Source organism: Piliocolobus tephrosceles, chromosome 6 (assembly GCF_002776525.5).
Source record: "Piliocolobus tephrosceles isolate RC106 chromosome 6, ASM277652v3, whole genome shotgun sequence".
Lineage (NCBI taxonomy): Eukaryota > Metazoa > Chordata > Mammalia > Primates > Cercopithecidae > Piliocolobus > Piliocolobus tephrosceles.
The window spans coordinates 40,504,550-40,528,705 of NC_045439.1; positions in this window are offsets into that span (position 1 = coordinate 40,504,550).

Sequence of the window (24,156 nt, forward strand, 5' to 3'; positions counted from 1 at the left end):
TGTCCAGCATCCAAGAAGAATCAGGTCACACAAACTGTTTGAAAGGTAGTGAATGTGGAAGACTTTGTTGAGTGGTGGGTGATTCTCAGTGGAAAGGGAAGCTGAAAAGGGGATGAGAGGTGATCTTTTCCTGAAGTCCACTGGTCTCTGGCTGGGCGCCTCTCTGAAGCCGCACCATCTGAAGTTAGCTGTGTCTAGCTGTAGTCTCCAGCACTAATTGCTTCTCTGTGTGACGCTCAGCCGCTTGTGTTGCTGTGCTAGCTGAAGTCTTTTATGGGCACAGGACAGAGGTGAGGCAGGCCAAAAAGGCAACATTTGGGTAGAAGAACCGGGTCAGCTCTTTTCACTTAGGGCCACAGTTCCAGGCTTAAGAGTGGAGTTTAGCTGGCAGCCCAGCCCTTTTGTATCAGTGGTAAGATGGGCCTGAGGCAGCCTCTTACTGGACAGGAGTCCCTGCTCCGCGTGTGCTGCAAGCAGGGCCTAAAAGGGAGCAGAAGGAAGGCATAGAGGGACTGGAATGGACCAGGTGTTCAGAGTCTGAGAGATGTAACAGGTGTGACTGGCTGGGGCTGGCATCACAGGCAGTAGAGAATTTACCAAGACAATTATAGATAAAGAAAGGCAGATTTATTAGAGAAAGTATGAAGATATGTTGCAGGAGTGCAGTAGGCAGCACAGCAGAGAAACAGCTGTCTGCAAAGAGGTAGGGGCTGGGGGAAGTTTTATAGGGTCATGCTGGAGGGGCTACATGCAGACAAGGTTTGCATATAAGGTCATGATGCTGGGACTCCATGAAAGGAGCGAGGTATTTGGGAACAGGATGTCGTGCCAGTGGGACCTGGTGCCCTTTCTTCATTGTTACTTACTTATTTTATTAGGACTCCACAAGACAGAAATCCCCTTTCTTCCTGTGTATGTCCCTCTGTGCTTCTCACCAACAGAGCAGTTAGAATGGATGCCTAAAGCAGGATGTCAGCCTTGGGGACAAAAACAGAGGGCCACTTGACCTGCTTCCAGCCCAGTTTACCAGCTGAGGACGAGGTTAGGCCGAATGTTCAGGGCCACCACGTATGATGGGTGTTTTGTGCATTTAAGACACAAAGGTCTTGACTGAGGGAGCAAAAAGCGGGGACTGGGTCCAGTTTATGTTCCTTTAATTAGGATGACTCTGTCCAGAGGAAGGGGCACAACACTGTGAGCCTAGGGATGTTTGCCCAGAGAGGCCTCCTTTTCCTAATTTTCACTAAGGTGCTACATCAGCTGCCTTGCCTTTCAGAGGTGTTCATTGTGCCACTGATAGCCCTTAGCATCCTGCAGCAGCTGTTGTTGGAGGAGTTCAGGGTTTGGAATCATAGCTGTCTCTCTTTCCTTCAAATGCTAGTCATAACATACAGCTGCTGCTTTTGCCATGAGGATCTGTCTTGGCCTTTCTGTAGGGAACTGACTGACTTTGTAGGGAACTGACTGACTTTGTTGGGAAGTTTGACACTTTCTGATTCTCTTCCTTTATGTGTGCAACAGGGATTCTCAGGAACATTTTTCATCGGGAAACGTAAGGATTTAGAGAGCTGATTCTCGGAGACTATGGGTTAGCAAGGCTTACACTGTTCCACTCCCAAGAGAAAATTTTAGGTAATCAAAGGAATAGAACAAAACCAGGATGGGGTGAGGGTTTTATTCTTCACGCCTTACACAATGTCATTGAACTTTTGCATGATCAATACCTGTAGAATATCTGTCAGAAAATAGAGGCCACCTACTTCTTGGAGCACCACATGACAAAGAAAAAGCTTTAATGTATGGCACCTGTTAAACATCTTTTGGTGTAAATGAAAGAGATTGGTCACTTCCAGGGGGACGCGGGGAGCAGCTGGTGTCTGCAGATCTTTTCCTTCCACAAACCTCTTTCATTCAGCGTTCCCAAGACAAGTGGCAGGCAGGTCTCAAATCTCTATTCTGATGTTTGATGCCATTCAAGGAGTAATCTCATTAAAGAAAAAGGCTGAGAAACTAGTTTGAGTATTATCTGACTGTAATTTGACATTATCATGAGTTGAAAATGACAGAATTTTGTTGAACAAAAACCCGTTTGACTGATGTGTGTCTCTTCTAGTTCTGAGCATTTCAGTCATTGTTTTATAAAAATAATTTTATTTACTTGAGGTTTGGCAAAGAGAAAGAGAAACTATTTACTCTTTAAGGCAAGAATTGCCTTATAAAGAGTATATGACCTGTTTTATTTTTTGCACAAATTTATGCAGTACATGTGCAACTTTTATTATGTGCATAGGTTGGGTTGTTGTCAAGTCATAACTTTTAGTGCATATTCCTCACCCAAATAACATACATTGAACCCATTAACTAATTTGTCATCATTCATTCTCCTCCCAACACCCTCCCACCCCGCCACTCTTCTGAGTCTTCATTGTCCAACATCCCACTCCCTACATCTATGTGTACATATGTTTTAGCACCCACTTATGAGTGAGAACATGTAACGTTTGACTTTCTGTGCCTGGATGGTTTCGCTTCAGATAATGTGACCTGTTTTGTTTTGTTTCCTTTCCAGAAACTCTTTATATCTTTTCCTATCTCCAGTGCTCTAAACTGTTATGATTATATGCCTTGGTCTTTTCCATGTATTGTGTTGAGAGCTTGGTGAGCCTTTTAATGTGAAAGTTTATGTCCTATGGTCTGCGACATTTATCTCTTTTACATTTCTTTGAAAATCATGTCCCCCTCTGTTTACTCTGTTTTATCCTCTGGAGCTCAGAAGATTCAGATGTTGGATTTCCTGAATTAAACCCCTAATTCATTCAAAAATATTTTTTTCTCATGATTTTACTTAGTTAACCATCTTTAACATTTTTTCATCTTTTATTTATCTTTTATTCATGAACTATTTTTAAACATTTTAAGACAAACCCAAACTTACAGGAAAGTTACAGATACAACAGAAATAACTTTTTTCCTAGTCCATTTGAAAACAAATTGTGAACATGACACATCATGACATCTCACTGCTTTAGTCTGTATTTCCTGAAAACAAGGACATTCCCCCACAAAAACACAAGATAAGCATAACAATTAGAAAATTAACATTTATACATGACTACCATCTAATTCTCAGACCCCAGTTAAGTTTTTCTGTTTTCCTCAATCATGTCCTCGACAGCAAAAAGATCCAGTTCAGAATCACATGTTGCAGTTAGTCATTTCTCTTTCGTCTTCTTAATCTAATTTTTCCTTCATGACTTTGACACTTTGGAAAAGCACAGGCCAATTGTTTTGTAGACTTTCCCTCAAATTGGATTTGCCTGATGCTTTCTCTTGATTCGATTCAGGTCATGCATCTTAGGTAGTAGATTTCACAGATGGGCCTCAGAGCATGCTCACTGCATCCGCTCAGGTGGTGCGTGATTTTAACTTGTCCTATCCCTGATGATGTTCTCCTTGATCGTTTGATTAAGGAGGTATCTGCCACATTTCTCTGTAAAGTTTCACTTTTCCCCTTTGTAATTAACAAGTGCTTTATGGAAAGGAAGTTTGAAACTCTGTAAATATCCTTTTCTTCATCAAACTTCCCATATAGTCAGTATTTATGTGGGTATGACTCATGGTTTCCTATTATGTTCAGTGGATTATAATCCCTTACCATCATTACCAATTTTGATGTTCAGAATGTCCCCAATTTGAGTCGGTTTCTGGATCTTTTGATGTGTCGCATCATTCTTTGAGAGCTTTCTTACTTTTAGGCATACAAAATATTCCAGACTCACCTTAGTGTTGGAATTAGCCATCTTTCTAGTGGTCAATGGTATTTAGAAGTTGAGATTTGAGTGCTGTGTTTATTGCTATTGGGGCACTGCCAGGCCCTCTCGGAGGGTAATACACACAATACACACACAAATGCACAAACAGTATATACATAACTATATATACATTTTTATTCCTATATCTATCTATAGTGAAACAATATATAGGTTCATTCCAATACCTCTAATACCGTAAGGTTTATTCTAGTTTTCTCTTTTTCCATATTTTAACTTCCTTCTCTGAGAGTGATATCTTTAACATTTTTACTTATCTGGTCAATGGCTTTATGTAACCAATTCCCAATCAAAGCCATTTTCCCCTCCCCCATGAGGATATCTGCCTCATCCTGGTCAGGATCTGACTCCCTGTGCCAGGCTGCTGCTGACCCCCCAACTATGTGGATATCTTCCTCACTCCTCTCGTGCTCAGACACCCCAAGCAGGGCTTCTAAGCCTGCACAGATACTATTTCAGGGTCACTCTGCACCAGGCCACCACACCCCCATACCCCCAGGTAAAGCTCCAATTCCTGCACTGAGCCACCACATCCCCTACCCTCCCTTAGCCACCACACACATAGCCTCTATACTTTTCTCAGCCTCATCTCATGGTTTTGAGACCGAATTGTTCATAAAGGGAAAAAGAAAAAAATCTCTTGATCGTTTTATTTTGCCTTCTAGAGTCTCTCTTTTCCTTTACCTTCCAATCTTTCTATTAAACTTTTAAAAATCTATGACTTTTTTTTAAAGACAGGGTCTTGCTTTGTCACCCAGGCTGGAGTGCAGTGGCACAATCATAGCTCACTACAGCCTTGAACTCGGGGGCTTAAGTGATTCCGCCTGCCTTAGTCTCTCAAGTAGCCCAAGTGTGTGCCACCATGCCCAGCTAATTTTTTAAATTATTTGTAGAGATGGAATCTCACTATGTTGCCCAGGCTAGTCTCAGACTCCTGGCCTCAAGCGATCCTCCCTCCTTGGCCTCCCAAAAAGCTAGGATTACAGTCATGAGCCGACATTGATAGCAGTGGCAGGCACTCCAGAGCGGCTGCTGCCATCTGCCAGCTGCAGCTGGAGGCATGGGTGGTGGTGGCAGGAGTGACTGCAGGAGCAGTAGTGGCCACGGTGGGTCCCTGTGCCTCGCGTCCCTGAGGCAGCTGACTATGCCACCCCCATCGTCTCACAGCCGGGCAGGACCCGCTCCCAGACCCAGAGCCTCCGCTGCAGCCTCAACCTTGCTCCCTGCTTCATCTCGGGAGCCTGTGAGTACTGGGCGGAAGGCACAGCCGGGACTTATTGGGACAACCCTGAGAGCGTCAGGTTCATTTGTATGGGGCTGGCCAGGGCCGCCATGCCACCTGCATCTTGTCCACCGATGCTGCAGGGAAAATGTGGACAGGAGGTGGGCGGTCCCTAGAGCCCGCCCCTGGGAGCGCCTCAGAGCCCACTGCCCTGGGAGCCGCAGTGATGGGAGCGGACTGAGTTGTCCGCTGGTGGGGGAGCAGCACAGTCAGGCATGGAGGGGCGGGCAGAGACGGGCCTCGAGGCGGAGGTGTGTCCAGGGTGGTGGTGCGCTCCATTCTCCACGGAACTAGCAGGGGCTGGGAGCAGGCAGGAGCCCCACCTTCCCAGGTGCAGCTACAGCCACCCAAGTCATGGCTGCAGACCCAGGCATCTCTGCGCTCTCAGGGTCGGGAAGCCCCCTCGCCCGCCCCTGCAGGCTCAGAGGTGTCTGCTCCTGCTCCCTGGCCTCTCCCCACTCCCTGCACCTGCTCTGATCTTGGAGCAAGGTTGTAGCCTAGCCTGCACGCTGCCGCAGCCCGGGCAGGTGTGTGCACGCTCGAGGCAGCGTGGACATGCCAGCCCCCAGCCTCCTTGCCCTGCTGGACTTTGGGCGCCAAAGAGCACAAGAGGGAGTCCAGGTGGGCCTGAGGGCAGCTCAGTGCTGGCCTACAGGTGCCTATTGGCCCAAATAGCCTGAACACCGTGAATGGCAGTAGAAGGCAAACAGGCAGAAGGGGACGAGTCCTCTGTGAATCCCCACCTTCAAGCTGGGGAGCGCTTGAACCCCGAGGGCGGGGCTGCAGTTCCCATAAACCATAGTGGGAACTTGTGGTGCTTTTTCCAGGCCTGCCCATCGACCAATCAGCGTGCACTTCCTCACCTCTAAGACCCATAAAAAGCCTGGGACTCAGCCAGACCCAAAGAGATGACTGGAGACCAGCTGCAGACAGGTGGTGTCTACCCTAGGGTCTCCTCTCTGCTGGGAGCTGAACACTCCTGAGGATGACCTGCCCAGCGGAGAGGAGCTACCCTCTCTGCTAAGAGCTGAGCACTCATTGGGACACCGTTGGGACACCGAGAGGGGTTGCCCACTGTGGGTCTCCTGTGAGCTGTTTGTTACTCAGTAAACCTCCTCTTTGTCTTGCTCACCCTCCACTTGTCTGTGTACCTCATTCTTCCTGGACTCAGGACAAGAACTTGGGACCTGACAGATGGCAGAGCTAAAAGAGCTGTAATACAAACAGGACTGAAACATGCCCTTTGCTCACCATGTTATGGGCAACAAGGAGCAAAGAGAGGAGAAAAGAGCTGTAGCCCTTCAGGTAGCCCAGACCTAACAGCTTGCCAAGCTGGGGCTGTGACACCCTCTTTAGGGCTCTGTGATTCCTGGTGTCTCCAAGCTTCTGGGTGACAATACGTTCCTTGGTGTCAGCCGTAGAAGCTGCCTATGGTATGCCTGTTCCAGCTGCCGCCTCACAGGGAACCAGCCCCTTTGCCGGTGCCTGGGGCTACCCACCCCACTGGAGTCAGCATGCCTGGTTGTGTGCAGTGGCCGGACCCCATTCTCACTTGCTTACACACCCCTCGCCGCCCCAGTCACCCTTGGCAGGTGTGGGATCAGGCCAGAAGCCTGAGCTGAGCACAGCCTTCAGGGGCCGAGCCAAACTTGGGCAAAGGCACCACTGGCCACAAAAGTTTCCAGCTGGAAAAGCAACAGCCCAAGGATCCCATAACATACTTTTAATCCTCAAGAGCTCTTTATTGTTCTCTGAGATGGAGTCTCGCTCTGTCACCCAGGCTGGAGTGCAGTGGCGCGATCTTGGCTCACTACAAGCTCCGCCTCCCGGGTTCACGCTATTCTCCTGCCTCAGCCTCCCGAGTAGCTGGGACTACAGGTGCCTGCCACCACGCCCGGCTGATTTTTTGTATTTTTAGTAGAGACGGTGTTTCACTGTGTTAGCCAGGATGGTCTCGATCTTCTGACCTCGTGATCCGCCTGCCTTGGCCTCCCAAAGTGCTAGGATTAACAGGCATGAGCCACCGCGCCCGGCTGAGTGTTCTTTTTAAATAGCACTCTGATCTTGTTTAACAATTATATTCCTTCTCTGTCTTTTTATCTGTTGCTTTTCTTTTCTCCTATTCTCTGCATTGTTTCTGAGAGTTCTAAATTTCTTTTTTTATTGTTTATTATAATTTCTGTCTTTCATGTGGGAGACTTCCTCAAATACCTGTTGATGACCTGTCCATTTGAATTTAAGAATGAGCCAATAAAAAGCCAAATGCAGGTACTATGTATGGATGAGACCTGCCAGCCAATTGAACTCACCATGACAAAGACCTCTCTTATGACTCCTTGGTTCCCTTGTATCACAAGACACCCCTACACTTAAGCTTCCCTATGTCACAAGTTACATCTAACCATAAAAAAGAAATAGTTATTAGGAAGAAATCCTTGACAGCTTTCTCAAGTTACTAATCCATTTCTGCATAAATGTTCCATGCAAAGACATAGAAGAGAACATCTAAAACTTCTTAGACTTGAGAAGGCTGAGGAGTTGAATCTCTGAGATACTGAACTTCTGCATTTCTTCCTCTTCTAAGCAGATTTTAGTAAATGTCAATTATAATCCAAAATTTGAGTCTTTATTTACAAACTAACTATAGGATATAGATGTGTGTGTGTGTGTGTGTGTGTGTGTGTGTGTACACAGATTTATCTTCTAGTTCTGTCTGCTGAGAAGACCTTGAATTAATGATACCCTTGTAACTAAAGGCACATTTAGAATCAACATTAGTTTTTAAATTTCATTCTCCAGTAAAAGCAGTGAGAGCTCCTTGGCGAAATGGCTCATTTTAGGCTAGGTTAGAAAAAGTACAAGGTAAACCTGGAACGTCTTATGTTTCCAGAAAGTAAGAAAGTACTCAAAAATTGTTAGGGATATGTCAAAAGGACAGAAAAGCCTATTTTAAAAAGTTTTCACTGGTCAAATTTGGGACAATTTGAACAACAAAATAAATAATGAGAATAATGGAAAATAACCCATAGAATAAGAGAAATGTCCCTGAGTCCATACTGATATAGATACTTTAATAAATAAATAACAGAGAAAAGACAAGAAAGCTCTCACTGTAGAATTTCAAATAAAAATATAGAAGGAGTTATGGAGAAAAAGAAAATCATCATTTGGCGCTCACCAGAGTAATAGTTGTTGCACGCAAGAAGCATCAATGCATGCTAAAACTAGTGGGTCAAAATTTGTTGAGAAACAGAATATGTTGCTCCCTATAATATGATTAACTAATTTAAAAAGCAATGTTAGGGTGGAGAGGCCTGGCAGACATCACATTAACCAAGTGATCAAAGTTAACCTCACTAGTAATGAGATATGTGGACATTATGTCCTTCCTGATATGGTGCACTGAGAAGGAACATTCTCCAAGGCAACTGACTAGTACTTTTTAAAATTATTAAAGTCATTCAAGACAAAGAAATAATGAAGATCTGTCTTAAATTAGGAAAAACTAAGGAGACACAAGAACTAAGTGCAGTGTGCTGTATTAAGTCCTGGACCAGAAAAGTAAAATTGGTAAGATTTCACTAATGGCTTAAATTAATTAATAGTATAGTATCAACGTTAATTTCCTGATTCTGATAATTATATTATAGTTATATAAAACATTAACATTTGGAGAAGCTGGGTGAAGGGTGTATGTACTATACTTGCAACTTTTTTAGTAAGTCAGATTGTTTCCAAATGAAAAGTTTTTAAAATTTTTAAATAAGATAATTAAATCAGGGCCCTACCTTGCTTTTACACAGCCCTGAAACATCATCATAGATAGATCTTTCACCGGTGTTGTTCATTTTCTCCAAAGAACCTCTCTGCCAGCCTTCTGGGAGGGGATGAAGAAGGCACTTAGAGTTTCGTTATATATTCAATGTGTAGATGTTCATGCAATTCTCTCCTTTTCATTTAGTGCTTTACCCATTATTGAGCCTTGTGTTTCTAGGTCTGAGACCTTTATGGCTCAGTTTCTCCAAGGAGTATGCTTCTTGTTTCCTGTAATAGGTAGAGCAGGGCTGGCCATGTGGCTTCCTGGGGTAGGAGAAAGGATGGGACTCGGCTCTAAATGCTTCTCATGAAGAATTTTACCAGTTAGGTTGTTTTCAGTCCCACTCCTTGACTTCCCCTTCAGAGATACCCAGTGCCTCCAAACCCAAAATTTTTAGGGGCTGCGTGGTACAAGTCAGCTTGCTTCTCACTGGCCATCCCTCTGAAGGCAGCTGGACTTAGACTTTCTCCGTGAGTCATCACTCACCCATTCACCTTCCATTGTCCTGCTCTATATTGTCTCCCTGCCCATTCTCTTTGTCTATAGGGTTTATTCCTTTAGGTGTCTGTATGGTCATTTTAGAGACATTGCAGTGGAAAGCAAAGATAAATGCATGCTTCTAATTTCCAGGCCTTACTGAAAGTTCTCAAAATATTTTGTATCTTTTCTCTGAGCAAGTCCATCTGCTCCTCGTGCAAAATGGATTTGGGCTAATGCTGTAACATTCAGAATTCTGAAGCGATATATGAAGACTAGGTTCCTCCTTTGGACCCTTGCAACCTTGAGGGTCACTTGACCTTGGCATTTAAAAAGGTCTCTAGTCATATGAAAGACCAATGTAGGTTTTCATTTCAGAAACTAGCGTCTGTCAAATATTCAGGCAATAGACCTCCAGGTGTATTGTAGAGGGAACTTTTTTCTGGGGGCTTGCAGATACAGGGTCATTTAACTAAGCCTTGAGATACAGCCACTCTGTGAAGGGAGGGAGTAGAAAGTGAAGAGGAAACGTAACATGGCTAAGAGCATGAGCTTTGGAGCTAGACATTCTGAGTTCAAATCTCCCCTCAGCCACTTGCTTGCTGTATGTTCTTGAACAAGTTATTTATCCCTTAATATATTCAAGTTATTTACCTATAAAATGGGTATAACAATACTCACCCCATTGGTTCATTATGAGGATTAAATAATACCATGTATATAAAACATAAATGTTACCTCATTTTATTACTATACCCTATTAAAATGGTTTACTTACTGGACCTTCCAAGGATGACAGAAGCAAATAGTAGGGAAAAAAATAGTGTGCTTGTTTAAGAGACAAACCATGATAATCTTGCCATTTGGAACCGAGGTGGAAAGCATGGACTGGGCGCACTGCTCCCCTGGATGCTCTGAGCTGGTTTTGGTGTCTGAGCCATTCAAGCTGCAGGGATCACCTTCCCACTCTGTGCTCTTCCCTGCCCATGATACTCTTCTCTCCTTAGCAAACCAGAGACCTTTCAGGTGAGGCTTCTTGGCAAAAAGGACCATTTTTGTTCCCCTTTGGAGTCTGTTTGGCAAATAATCCCTGTCTCCTTTTTTTTTTTTTTGGAGGTTTAAACCCATGTGTATCTTTGATGTAAAGCACTGACTAGCTGACGCAAGGCCTTTACTCCGGACGAGAAGCCATGCCTGAAGGAAGCAGCAGGACTTCTGGCCTAGGCAGCTGCATTTGAGTGGGGCCATTAGATACATAGGAATGTTGTCCAGGGTCTTAGAGAACGCTCTGTTTCTCTTTCTCTCTCTCAAGTTCTCTCTCTCTCTTGCTCTTTACTTTCCTTCTTGTGTAGTTCATAGAAGGAGGGGTACATAAGCTCCATCCTACATGTTTAGCTGGTGGTTGCCAGGGGGTCTTCTGGATCAAAGAGGTCATGGATAGGTGGAGTCTGCTCTTGAATTTTAGTAGATTCCCTCCAGGAAAGTTATATGGCTGCCAAGAAAGATTCTGTTACAACAATAAGAAGAGCAGCTGTTTTCTCCATGACTGTTGTTCCAGAAACTCATAACAGCATGAACCTTGGTTTTAACATTCTTCTAGAGGGGCTTGGAGAAGACATTTTAAAACTGGCAAATGTTTTTAATCATAACAGGGTGTGTGTTCACCAAGGAGCCTGCAGAAACCATGGGGGATACAAAGTATGACTAGAAGCCTTGCAATTTCTATAGAGAGCAAAGCGGGGGACGAGAAGTGATGGTTGTTGTCTTAGAAAACAGGAGAAGTTAACTTCTCTTAAGAATATATTTTGGGGAATAAGATTGTTTTCACTCACACACAGGCAAATATTTTTAAACACATGTTCTCCCTAATCCATGGGTAAAACGTCTTAAAGGAAACAGACCCACTTCATGCACATAGGTGACTAGCACAGATCACCTCTTGTGAGTGCTACTTTTTCTATTGCAGATGAAAATTTCTGAAATCCATTAAATGGTACTGTTTTCAGGCCACAGAAGATGATTTTGATACAAATGGATGTGAAAGTGTTTCTGTACAGCATGAGCAAAGGATTTGAGCTCTGGTTTTAAGTACTGCGGTCCTTAGAACACGTCTATAGTTCCTTCATTTAGACCCAGTCACTGGGTAGGGCCCACCAAGTAGTTGATTGCATGTAAGAAAGCACCCACCCCTTTTGTTCCTATATGAAGTTGAAAAATCAAACACAATTAGAGAAATGATAATTCCAACTTCCCTGACTACGTAACATTAACCAGTCCCAAAGAATGGTGAATCTAAGGAGCATCTTGAGCAAATAAATGGTCTTACAACATTTAACATGTAGGATATTCTATTTTAAAACGAAGATCCAAGGCTACTGTGAGGAAGCATTAAAGGGTTTCAGCTGGCTGCCCACACAGGCTTCTTGGAGTATCCTTTAGCAGGGACATCTTTGTCCAGTATCTGAATCTTCAGCATCAGTACGTACAGATGTGCCCTAGCTCTCAAGTATGGAGGAACATTTTCCAAATGCATAAGACACTGATTTTCAAACATATTAACATAGGACTTCTACAATGAGAGACCAGGCTTTTCAGTAATTGGATACTTAGTCCACCTGTCTGTGTCATCTCCCTCTCAGTGTCTTCCCTGGAGACCACAAGGTTCCTTGGTGAACTAGAGACGAGAAAGGATTACCTAGTTTCATGGGACCAGCATGTCACAAGAACTGGAAGTCTTGTCCCAGTTCCACAGGAAAAGGCACTTTTTTAGCAACCAGAAACCATGAATTAGTCAGACTACTGGTCAGACCGATTTTTAAAACCCTGACCAGGACTTCTCTATTTATCTCCTGTCCCTAGGGTCTTTGGAGAGCTTTGCATTTGCATTTGTCATTAGTGTGCCACAATTTTCAAAACTGTAGCTTACTCAATAAGCTAAAGTTCATTTGAGATGAGAAGTTTCCTGTGGAGACACAGAAGACACCCGGGGCCCTTGGCAACATTCGGGAGACACTCCAGGCTTATCGGTAATGTTTGCCAAACACATCTCTGAGTGTGGATGACTCACAGGGGAGGAAGAGCTGTTGGGGGCTAATCCCATGCATTGCATATTGATTTGTCACTTTGTGTTTTCAAAGATGTCATTTTCTGACTTGTTTCTAAATCCTAGTGCCAATTTTAGGGACTTTTCTGACTATCCAGAATTATATTTTGTAGGATATTTATTGGATCACCAGGGAAACAACTTGTTATAATTCTACTTAGTCAAGCTGCATACATACAAAATCAAAAATAAGAAATAAAACAAACCATGGCTTACCCCCATCAGCTTCATTCATAGGAGTGTAGCCTCTTGAGATTCTTCTAACTTAAAGTAGGGACGGGAGGAATGTTTAGGACGCCTCGCATACCAGTCTGCCATCCAGATGCATTCATGGTGAAGTGTCTCACCGTCTTCAGCCAATCAGCAGCCTGAGGGTACTTGACCCTGGTATTTGACCATTGTCTGTTCATATCTGTCTGGAGACTTCATGGCCTCTCTGAGAAGCTCTGAGTCTGCTTCTTGGGTACACAGTGGCAAACCACTGAGATGGACTGGGACCTGATGAAAACTGCAAATGCAGCTGGAAACAGTCAACTTTGCCATCTCTCAAAAGATAGGCTGAGATGCTCAAGTTTAATCTGTTGTGTATGTGTGATGAGGAAAACATCAAGAGCCTGGGAAAGGAACCTAAACCTTCTTCAGCCTTCCCCTTGATCGGGGTTGTGTCTGCCTCTGCTATATTTGGGAAACTCTTTCCATATCCTGGAGAAAGTCCAAGAACTTTGACCTTAAGTTCTATGTAAGAATTTGATCCAGGATACTGGAAAACCTTTAAGGAAAGGTTTTATTTTCAAAGATCCTTTTCCATCTTGTTAAAAGTTGCAATCAAAATTCACTTCGAGGTCAGATGCAGTGGTTCACGCCTGTAATCCCAGCACTTTGGGAGGCCAAAATGGGGTGGACCACCCGAGGTCATGAGTTTGAGACCAGCCTGGCCAATATGGTGAAACTCTCCCTCTACTAAAATTACAAAAATTAGCCAGGCATGGTGGCACATGCCTGTAATCCTGGTTACTCGGGAGGCTGCGGCAGGAGAATCACTTGAACCTGGGAGGTGGAGATTGCAGTGAGCTGAGACCACGCCACTGCACTCCAGCCTGGGTAACAAAGCAAGACTCTCTCTCTCTCTCTCTTTCTATATATATATATATATGTGTGTGTGTGTGTGTGTGTGTGTGTATATGTGTGTCTGTATATATATATTTTTAATTCTCTTTGATTCTTTTGTTTATGTAAAAATCGTTCTGTGAGAACTTTTTTTTAAAAAAGTTTTATTTTTTAGAACAGTTCAAGATGTACATGTCTCTGCTTGGCTGGGATAGTTTGCCAACCTTTTCTTGCTTTTGATGACCTTGGCATTTTTGAGCAGTACTGAGCAGAAATTTCATAGGACACTCTTCTATTAGAATTGGTCTGATGTTTTCCTCATGATTAGCCTGGGGTGATAGATTTTGAGGAAGAAGATCACAGAGATAGTGTCATTTTTACCGCATCATATCAAGGTTACAGAATCACATGATTTATGGTTGTTGATGTTGACCTTGATCACCGGACTGGGTTGTGTTTCTCAGGCGTCTCCACTGTGAGGCTACCTTTCATTTTTCTCTCTTCCTATACTATACCCTCTGGAAGGAAGCCACTCAGCACGGCCCCCCTTAATGAGTGGGGCAGTACACTCCTTGAGGGCAAAGTGTGTATATAAATTGTTTGGAATTCTTCTGCGTGGGAGATTTATCTCTCACTCCCCTCCCCGCATTTATTAATGTATTCAATCATTTACTTACATCAGTATGAACTCATGGATATTTATTTTATAACTGGATTATAATAGAATATACTTAATTGTGTTGCCTAAATTGCTTTAATACTGGCTATTGGGAATTCTGATAGTTGGTTCCTGGGCTCCTTTGATGTACTACCACCAATGTAGTATTTTTGTTTGACTAGGTTTTAGTACTTCCTTCCTTTCTGGCATTACATGATCATCCATGCTTATCATGTACATTTTTTGCCCCAGCCTTAGAATTAGCCATTTCTCCAAAGCACTCTGGTTCCTTTTATTGGAGAATAATAATAGAAATAAAAATCTGGGTTGTAGATGCACTCGGTGTTACTGGAGTGTCACTTCATCTAGGCCTTCTCAGCTGAGAGAACCAAGAAATACGTGTGCGTATCCCAACACATGAGTATACATGCATCTATAAATATTTTGATATGTAACTGTCTGTATCTGTATTAAACTAATAAATTCCTCTGATATCTCTATCCCTAATCTATTACCATACAGGTCATTCTAGCCTCCTCCCCTTGCTTATCTGTAAATTCCCACTCCAGCAGTGAGAAATCTTGCTCTTCAGGAACTGTTTTATGCAGATTAACCAATGCTAACATTTAAGCAAACATTTTAAGCAAAGACAGAAATGTCTTTGTCTCTGTCCATGTTCTTGCCTTTCTGCTAATATTTTTCTAAATATATATGCTTATATATATTATTTCCATATTTTCACATAAAGTGTACATATTCTTACATATGTTCCTTTGTAATGTTCTTTTGTCCTATGTAACTACTTATCAGACACATATTTTTTTCTTATTTCCATAGGTTTTCAGGGAACAGGTGGTGTTTGGTTACATGAATAAGTTCTTTAGTGGTGATTTCTGAGATTCTGGTGCACCCATCACCCGAGCAGTGTACCTGTACCCAGTTGATAGTTTTTCATCCCTCATCCTTCTCTCATCCTTACTCCCATGTCCCCAAAGTCCATTGTATCATTCTTATGCCTTTGCATCCTCATAGCTTAGCTCCCACTTATGAATGAGAACCTGCGATATTTGGCTTTTCATTCCTGAGTTACTTCGCTTAGAATAATGTTCTCTAATTCCAACAAGGTTGCTGCAAATACTATTATTTCGTTCCTTTTTATGGCTGAATAGTATTCCATGGTATATATATGTACCACAATTTCTTTATCCACTCGATTGATGGGCATTTGAGCTGGTTCCATATTTTTGCAATTGCAAATTATGCTGCTATAAATATGCGTGTGCAAGATTTTTTTCATATAATGGCTTCTTTTCCTTTGTGTAGATACCCAGTAGTGAGATTGCTGGATCAAATGGTAGTTCTACTTTTAGTTCTTTAAGAAGTCTCCACACTGTTTTCCATAGTGGTTGTAATAGTTCACATTCCTACCAGCAGTGTAAAAGTGTTCACTTTTCACCAAATCCACACCAACATCCATTATTTTTTGATTTTTTTATTATGGCCATTCTTGCAAGAGTAAAGGGGTATTGCATTGTGGTTTTGATTTGCATTTCCCTAGTCATTAGTGATGTTGAGCAGTTTTTTCATATGTTCGTTGGGCATTTGTATATCTTCTTTTGATAACTCAGACACATCTTTTTATGTTAGTAAATTCTGAGGTACTCTTTGTTTTTAAACATATGTATTCCGTAAATTAACTAGTCCCTTATTAATGACTGCCTCGTTTGTTCCCAAATTTATCACTATTACAAATAATGCCACAGTGCAAAATCCTTCTGGATGTTACCTCTGCAGAAAATATTCCTAAAAGTGCAATTTGACCTACAGATAGGAGTCTTTAAATTTTTCAAAGCACTTTCAGGAATATGAAATTTAATTTAGGCTGGACTTCTAGGAGTCAAACAAAATCTGATAGTTTATTTGAGGGTGCACTGAGTGAGGGCCCCACTGGCTCTGTCTTGGTGCCACAGTGGAAAGGGTCTGTAGGAAGGGCCCAGCTCTGTTTTGGCCTCCTCCATGGATCTGATGCCTTCTCCCCTGCAGGTTGCTTTGGACTGTCCTTGGGTCAGCACCTGGGATCTTCCTAAAGACAGAGTCTGGGTCATTGCACTTGATTGTTCTCTGGCCTAGTCTGACCTTACTCAGGAACCAACTGCTCAAATCTTCTCTGAGCCCCGGTCCCCCACCACCACCTGTCCCCATGTTCCTCTCTCTTGGCATTTCTAGGTCGATTCAACCCTGACCTAATTGATTGCTGAAAGCTCTGTGCATATCAGCCTCTGCTGTATCCTGGGAGCACCATTAACACATTTCTTTAAGTATCCAGGATAGGTGAGTCAATTTGCAGATCAAGCAAGAAAGAATAGAAATTAGATTAAAGCTTCACTCAAACCTTGCAACCGAACCCGGGACAAGACCTACTAGAAAGTCAGACGTAGAGGCTCTGTCTTTGACATCCTGGTGTGCTGATTCTACTAATCTCTGCCCTCAGTGTCAACTACCAAGCTGCTTGCTGAAAAAGCTGTGGAGAACTTTCTTACAGGTATTTTCTTTAAAGAAACTCTCAAGGATTAGAAGTCTTCTTGATTCAAGGGAGTGAAGTTGTGATGAAATGGCAAAATGACACTCTGTGGAGTCTGTGACTCCTAAACTCATGCCACCTGGGTGAGCATTTATTCCCCTCATGTATTTGTTGTGAGAATTAGATGAGAAAACGTATCGGATTTAGTATAGAGTGGAGAGTCCATAAATATATAGTAACAGCCAAAATAGCTAATATTTACTGAGAATGGATTATGCACCAGACACTCTTCTAAGTATTTCACATGTGCTAACTCATTTGACTCCCACAGCAATACTGTGAATTGGGTGCTATTCTATTTCCTAATTTTACAAATGAGGAAACCTAAGTACAGGAAGTTAAGGCAACTGGCCCAAGGTCACACAAGTAGTAATGAGATTCAAGGTCAGCCATCTGTCTTCAGAGTTTGTACCCTCCACTCCACTGCGCTGGCTCTCATGAGGTGCAGTGTTCCCTAGTGGGATGAGGGTTACCTTTGAATCCATGGCAGACACTGCTAGATGCCTCCCCAGTGTCCCTTTTCCCACCTCTTTGCTAATTGAACTCCAATATTTTTTGCAGGGTGGTAACATGTCCAGTTAAAAATAAACACCTTCCCAGGATCCCTTGCAGCCAGGGTGGATGAGTGGCCCAGTTCTGGCCAATGAGAAGGAAGCCAAAGGGACAGCTCAGCTGGCACCACCTGTCCATCATTCCCTCCTCTCCTCTCCCGCCTGCCTGTGATTGTGCTTGCTGGAAGTGCAGCAGCCTTCTTGTGGGCAGGAGGATGACGCCACATGCCCAGGGTGCTGGAGCAGGAAGACAGAGGGCGGCTGGGGTGTCGGCAGCAGTGCAAGCCACCAGCAGTCCTGGAGGGCTCACAGCTGACCCTTCAGTGAAGGAGAAAAATGATTTCCTGTTTAGTTCTTTCACTGTGAGTCTGGTTTCTGTTATCTGCAGCCAACAGCAATGGTAACTGAAACAAAATCCCAGCTGTGCTAGGAGGTCCCTCGAGTGAGAGGGAAGTGTATGTGCGCATGGGCGCATTTTACTTCATTAGTTCTGAGCCTTGGTTTACTAATTTGTTCTTATTCCTCATGTTACACCCCACAGTATCTGGAAAGGCAGGTATATAGCCCATTACCGATGAGAATGAAAGGAAGAAAGGAAGGAAAAAGGGGAGAGAGGGAGGGAGGGGAGCAGTAAACAGCCATAGTCCGGAGGGTGATACAGAATAGGACTTACCCTTTCCCACCGGGCTGCAGAGTCAGCCTCGGATGGATGCCCAGAAGCTTTGTGTCCCCTGGCCTTGTCTCAGTTTCCCTTTTCTAACTCTTTCCCCTCCCTCACACTCCAGTTTTATCTTGTTGGTGCTCCCTGTGGTCAAAGCCAAAGAGATCCTCAATTTTGGTTTTACCCTACAAGGGCAGCAGAGGAATCTCCTACTGTTCTCTGTGTGAGGGTCACTCAGGGGGTTCTGAGACCTGCTAAAATTGATAGTACTAATAGCATGGATGCAGGAGACAAATGATACAGGTTCAAATTTCACTCTATCATTCTTAGCTGTGTGATCTTGAAGAAGCTACTTGCTTTCTCTGTGCCAAGGATTACTTATCTCTTAAATGAGAGTAATAATAGGGTTTATTAATAGAGTTTTTGTAAATGTATATGTCAAATATTTAGAAGAGTGATTCTTGACTGGGGGCAGTTCCTGTCCCCTACCCTAGGGGCCATTTGGCAATGTCTGGGACATTTTGTTGTCCTAACTGGAGGAGGTATGCTACTGGCATCTCTCCAGTGGGTAGAGACCAGGGATTCTGCTGAACATCTTATAATGCATAAGATAGCCCCTACAACAGAGAACGATCCAGCCCCAAATGTCAGTAGTGACAAGCCTGAGAAACCCTGATTTAAAACTATGCCTTGCTCATGATAAATGCTATATAAATTAGTGTCACTTTGATGTGTTACGCTAAAGATTCCCTTTCCACTCTGGGTGGAGATAAAAAAGAATCAAAGAGGGAAAGGGGACCAACATTTTTATTCTGCCATGTATGTGAGAGGTACAATAATGAGAAATTTTAAGAGGGTTGCAAGTATTTGAGATGTGTCTTTAACATGCCCCACATTGTGCCTGGCATGTAGTAGGTGCTTCTTAAATAGATTTTAGGACAATCATACTTTAGTCATTGATCACATTGAGGGCTATGGATCTTCTTGTGAGTTGGAGTTGCTTTGTATTTTCCTGAAGCCCTTTGGTAACAAGACATGAGGTGTGTGGGGGTGGAGAAAGTGCTGGAGCTGTTGAGTTCAGCCTTGGTGAAGGAGTGTCATGGCTGGCTTTTTTCTTCTCCACTGAAAATGTTGCCATTCAAGGAGGGAGAATTGGTCTGCTGGGCCTTGGTATTTGGGGTGGGGGATCTGGGAGGTGGGAAGACTGAGTGTCCTGAGGCTAACTGCTTTAGAGAAGGGGTTGGCAAATTGTTTCTGTAAAGGGACGCATTTAAGTAATTTAAGGTTTTGGGGCTAAGAGGAAAAATTAAGGCTATTATACACATAATCATGTAACAAGAGAGAAAACACATGGCTACACATTTTTATTGAGATAATTAAAAACTTTATGAACACTAAATTTGAATTTTATATAATTTTCACATATCATAAAGTATTATTCTTCTTTTGATTTTGCTCAATCATTTAAAAATGTAAAATTCATTTTTAGCTCTTGGGACATATAAAAACAAGTGGTGGACTGCATTTGGCCTGTAAGGCTGTGGTTTGCCAACCCCTGGCTTAGAGCATCATCACTTCAGCCTGTGGCTGGTCTTGCCCTGAAGCCCTAGCCTGGTTCTTTCCGTCACCAATGCCGGTCATGTTCCTTTTAGTGAAGTCCCTACTGGAATCCCAGGCTATGCAACTGAATCCCTCTGCAGTTCCCCAGCAGCCAGACTGATTGTAAACAGTCAGCCCCCTAGGGCATTGGGCACTTTGTGCTAGGGGCCAGGACTACACAGGTGGAAAGGTTGTGTCCCCACCCCGGCATTGCTTGCCATGTAGTGAGGAGACACCACGAATCAGGACAGTGAGATGGAGGCCATCATGGGCACAGTGCTCAGATCAAGGGCATGGGGAAAGGAGCACCCAGGTTCTCAGAGGGCATAGGGAAAGCTTCACGGAGGTGTTATGCTTGAACTGAGACTGGAAGAATACATAGGAGTATTTTAGAGATTGGGGGTTGAGGGTGTAAATTTTCAGGCAGCTGAAAAGAGCATGTGTGAATGATGGGGGATGAGATGAGAGGGCATACCATGTTCATGGACTTAGAGATGCCCTCCTTTTTATTGCCAGCACATAGTTTGAGAAGGGAGAGTGTCAGCTCTAAAGCTGGACCAGCATGCAGTGCTGAGTGTGGCTGTGGGCTTGCCTCTGGGGCCTGCAAAACACTGCCATGTTCTCATCTGTCACCCAGGCTTGCACCTGCTGCTCAGACTCACACCTTGAGGCTGGGCTATGGTTGGTGCTTTCAGACCTCCCACCTGCCTAGACTTCTGCATATCACCCAGCTTCAGACTGGGCCAAACCTGCCCTTTGCCAACCTGGTAGCCAGCCCTCCTGTGCCCCTGCTGGTGCACCTGCTCTACCCCTGAGGATTTTTCCAGCCCTCTGGCTTCCACAGAAAAGACTCCTAATTTCTGATAAATAAAATTGTTTCCTGGAATCTGGCCTGTTTCCTCTCCTTCCTACTCACCAGTGACATCTGGACTCACTTATTTTCCTCATCGGCTTCGTAAATGGGAGAAAGTAGAGATGCCACATGTGGGCATTCTTGCCTAATCAATCAAGGAGACAGGGCATGTGATGCCCTTGCTATTCAGAGCTGCACAGAACCCCTGCCTCATGTGATGGCTGCAGAGAACACATCTTTGGAGGTGCATGGCTAGAGGCATCAGGGATAAGCCCAGATTCAGCCTGAGGCTATTACTCCATTTCAGATATTAAATTCTGACTCTGTTGCTCTCCAGTTGGTTGTATTTTTTTTCAGGGTCTACCAGAAAAAAAACCCGACATTAGGAATTGGACACCTAAGATCTTTAAAAGTGAGTGAAGTGGAACCCTTACACACTACCGATGGGAATATAACATGGTGCAGCCACTGTGGAAGACACATTTGGGGTTCCTCAAAAAATGTTAAACATTTGACCTAGCAAGTTCACTCTGAGCTGTATACCCAAAAGAACTGAAAATGTATATTCACACAAAAACTTGTACGCAAATGTTCACAGTAGCCAAATATTCATAAATGCCAAAAAGTGGAAACAACCTAAATGTCCATCAACTGACAAATGGATAAACAAATGTGGTAATGCCCACAGTGGCATACTATTCAGCCATGAAAAGAAATGAAGCTCTGATATATGCTATAACATGGAAGAACCCCAAAATCACTTTGTTAACTGAATGCAGCCGGACACAAAGGACCACTTATTATATGATTCTATTTCTATGAAATAGCCAGAATGGGAAAATCCGTAGAGACAGATCATAGACTAGTGGCTGCCAGGGGCTGGGAAGAGAGGGGATTGGGCAGTGAAAACTTAATGGGTACAGGTTTTCCCCTGGGGGTAAACATGCTCTGGAATTAAATAATGGTGATGGTTGCACATCATGAATATACTAGAAGCCACTGAACTGTACATTTTTAAAAAGGCAAATTTTATGTTATGTGAATTTTATCTCAATAATAATAAAAAAGTGAGTGAGGTTAGCATTCAGCTTCCTGCGCAGATAGAACCCTAGGTGCCACAGAGATGTTTCCGACGTCCTTAGCTCCTGGCTCTTACAGATCCTGAAGCCCGGTGGGCCTGAGTCCAATTTATGCTACTCTCTAGAAGAAGGCCAAATGAAGAACTGGCCCCTCTCCAATCCCAGGAACAGGCAGTAATTCTTCTTTTGTGACACCATTGAGATGGATATTTATATTTGGATAGTTCATCTGTTATTCTTATGGATTCTGTGTTGACACTTGGTTTGTCCCCTTGATCTGGAGGCCCAGGGCTCGTCTCAGGCAGGGGCTCCAGGTCCGTGAGGAGGGGAAATGTCTTTTCTCTGTCACTTCACCCAAGTCTCCCCAGCTGTCCACAAATTCTCTCCACAGCCTCTCAAGCATTCACAAGCTCATGCATTCCAAAGGCACCCCTTCAGGTTTTTGGGCCAGGACCAGGTACTGTCCTAGGCCCTGAGGATATGAAGATGAACAAGACACAGTCTCTGCTCTCCAGGAACGAGTCGGGGAGGCAGAGAGGTGAGAGCACAAGTGCAACACTGGTGTGACAGAGGAAATGGCCAAGGACAAGGCAGTTGGCAGAGGGGCCAGTGGAGGGTGCATGAGTTGGGCCTGACAGAACAAGTAAGAATTCACCAGGGAGATAAAGCAAAGAGACAGACCTTTCAAAGCCACAGTGTGTGAAATAGCCTGGTACCTTGAGGGAAAAATTTGGGAGTGGGGACAGAGGGTGGTCAGTAGATGAGCAGATAAAGTTGGATAACTAGACAGGAGCAAGGTTTGGAATGCCTTGTTTGCTAGTCTGAAATTGGAGTCTATCCTGATAGTGAAGAGAAACTACTCAAGGATTTTAAGAAGAGAAGTTCCATCATCACGTTTGTACTTTAGGGAGTAAAACATTCTGGGAGCAAAAGAGAGCCTGGATTGGAGAGAGAGTTGGAGTGGAGGTAAGCCAAGAGGCTACTGCACCAGTCCACACGTGAGATGAGGAGAGCTGGATGAAGGTCACGGCCGTGGGGGTGAAGGGGCAGGGACAGAACTGACTCGGCTGTAAGATGCCGAGTAGCCATGGATGATGCAGTAGGGTCGGGGATATGAGGGAAAGAGCAGCCCTGGGAGACTCCAGGTTTCTGACTTGAAAAGAAGTCATTATGTGAGAAGAGGAGCATATTTGGGGAAAACAAGTGACAAGCTGAGATTGGGGCAGGATGACCTGAGAACCTGAGGCACATCCAAGTAAAGATGTCAGGCAGGCCAGCAGGGCTTGGAGCTGGGGCTCAGGGTAGAAGTCAAGACAGGATGGTGGCCTTGTGCACATGCCCCATTTCTCCCCAGAAGCTTGGTTTGGGGAGCCATGACCTGGAAGCTGCTGGTGCCTGCTCCTGCCAAGGTCATCCTGGTTTAAACTCTTTCTCCCCGTTGGCATGTGACTTAATGCTTTTCACTTCTCCCTTTGAACGGAAATGCGTAAAATGATCTCTGTCCTCCAGTGGGAATTGAGATTTTTTTCCTCTCTCAGCTCTGACACCTGCTACTGTTTCACTCATTATTGAAGGTCTGTGTGACTGGGTGGCATGCCTCAGGCGGTGCTAAACAGGGGTGCAGGAGGGCCTGGAGAAATGTCAGGAGAGAGGCATCAGAAAATGATTCACAGCAGCAGAGAGCAAGAAAAGACACTGCATGTGCTCCAATGTCTTTGCAGGGCCTCCGAGTAAAGATGCCACCCTGTCCCTGGAATATTAGACTCTGCTGCTGTGATGCCTTCCCTCTTCCCAGGCCTCCTTCCTACCGTAGCTCCTCCAGTCCACCTTCTGGGTGTGTCTTATTCTGCAGAGTCACTGCCTTTCCTCAGTCCCTCCTGCAGGATGCTACCCCGATCTTGGCTGCTGAAATCCTCCCCTCTGTACTGGTTACCTATGCTTTTGTAACAAATTACCACAAACACAGCACTCACACAGCACAGACTGATCATCTTACATTCCAGAGGCAGAAATCTGACACGGGTCTCACTGAACTAAAATCAAGATGTTAGCAGGCTGTGTTCCCCTCAGAATTTCTAACACAGAATCTGTTTTCTTGCCTTTTTCAGTTCCTAGAAGCCAGCAGCATTCCCTGGCTCCTGGCCCCCTTATATCTCCCAAGCCAGCAACAATGGATGGAGTCCTTACATCGCATCACTCTGACCTCCTTTTCTGCTTTCCTCTCCCACTTCTAAGGACTCATGTGATTACACCGGGCTGGCCTGAAAACCCATGCTGATCTCTCTACATTATGGTCAGCTAATTGACAGTCTTAATTCCATCTACAGTTTTAGTTCCACTTTTGCAGGTCACATGTAAACAGATTCCAAGAATCAGGATATGGACATCTTTGAAGGCATTCAACTCTAGGCACACGTGGCTATTTACACTTAGATTTAAGTGAAACTTTAATTCATTTAACTTACGGTGAGGCTGATACTCTGCAAGTCTCTGAGGCATATAGCAATAAATCAAAGAGTTTGATCTAGAGATATATGAGCTGATAACACTTGGGTCTG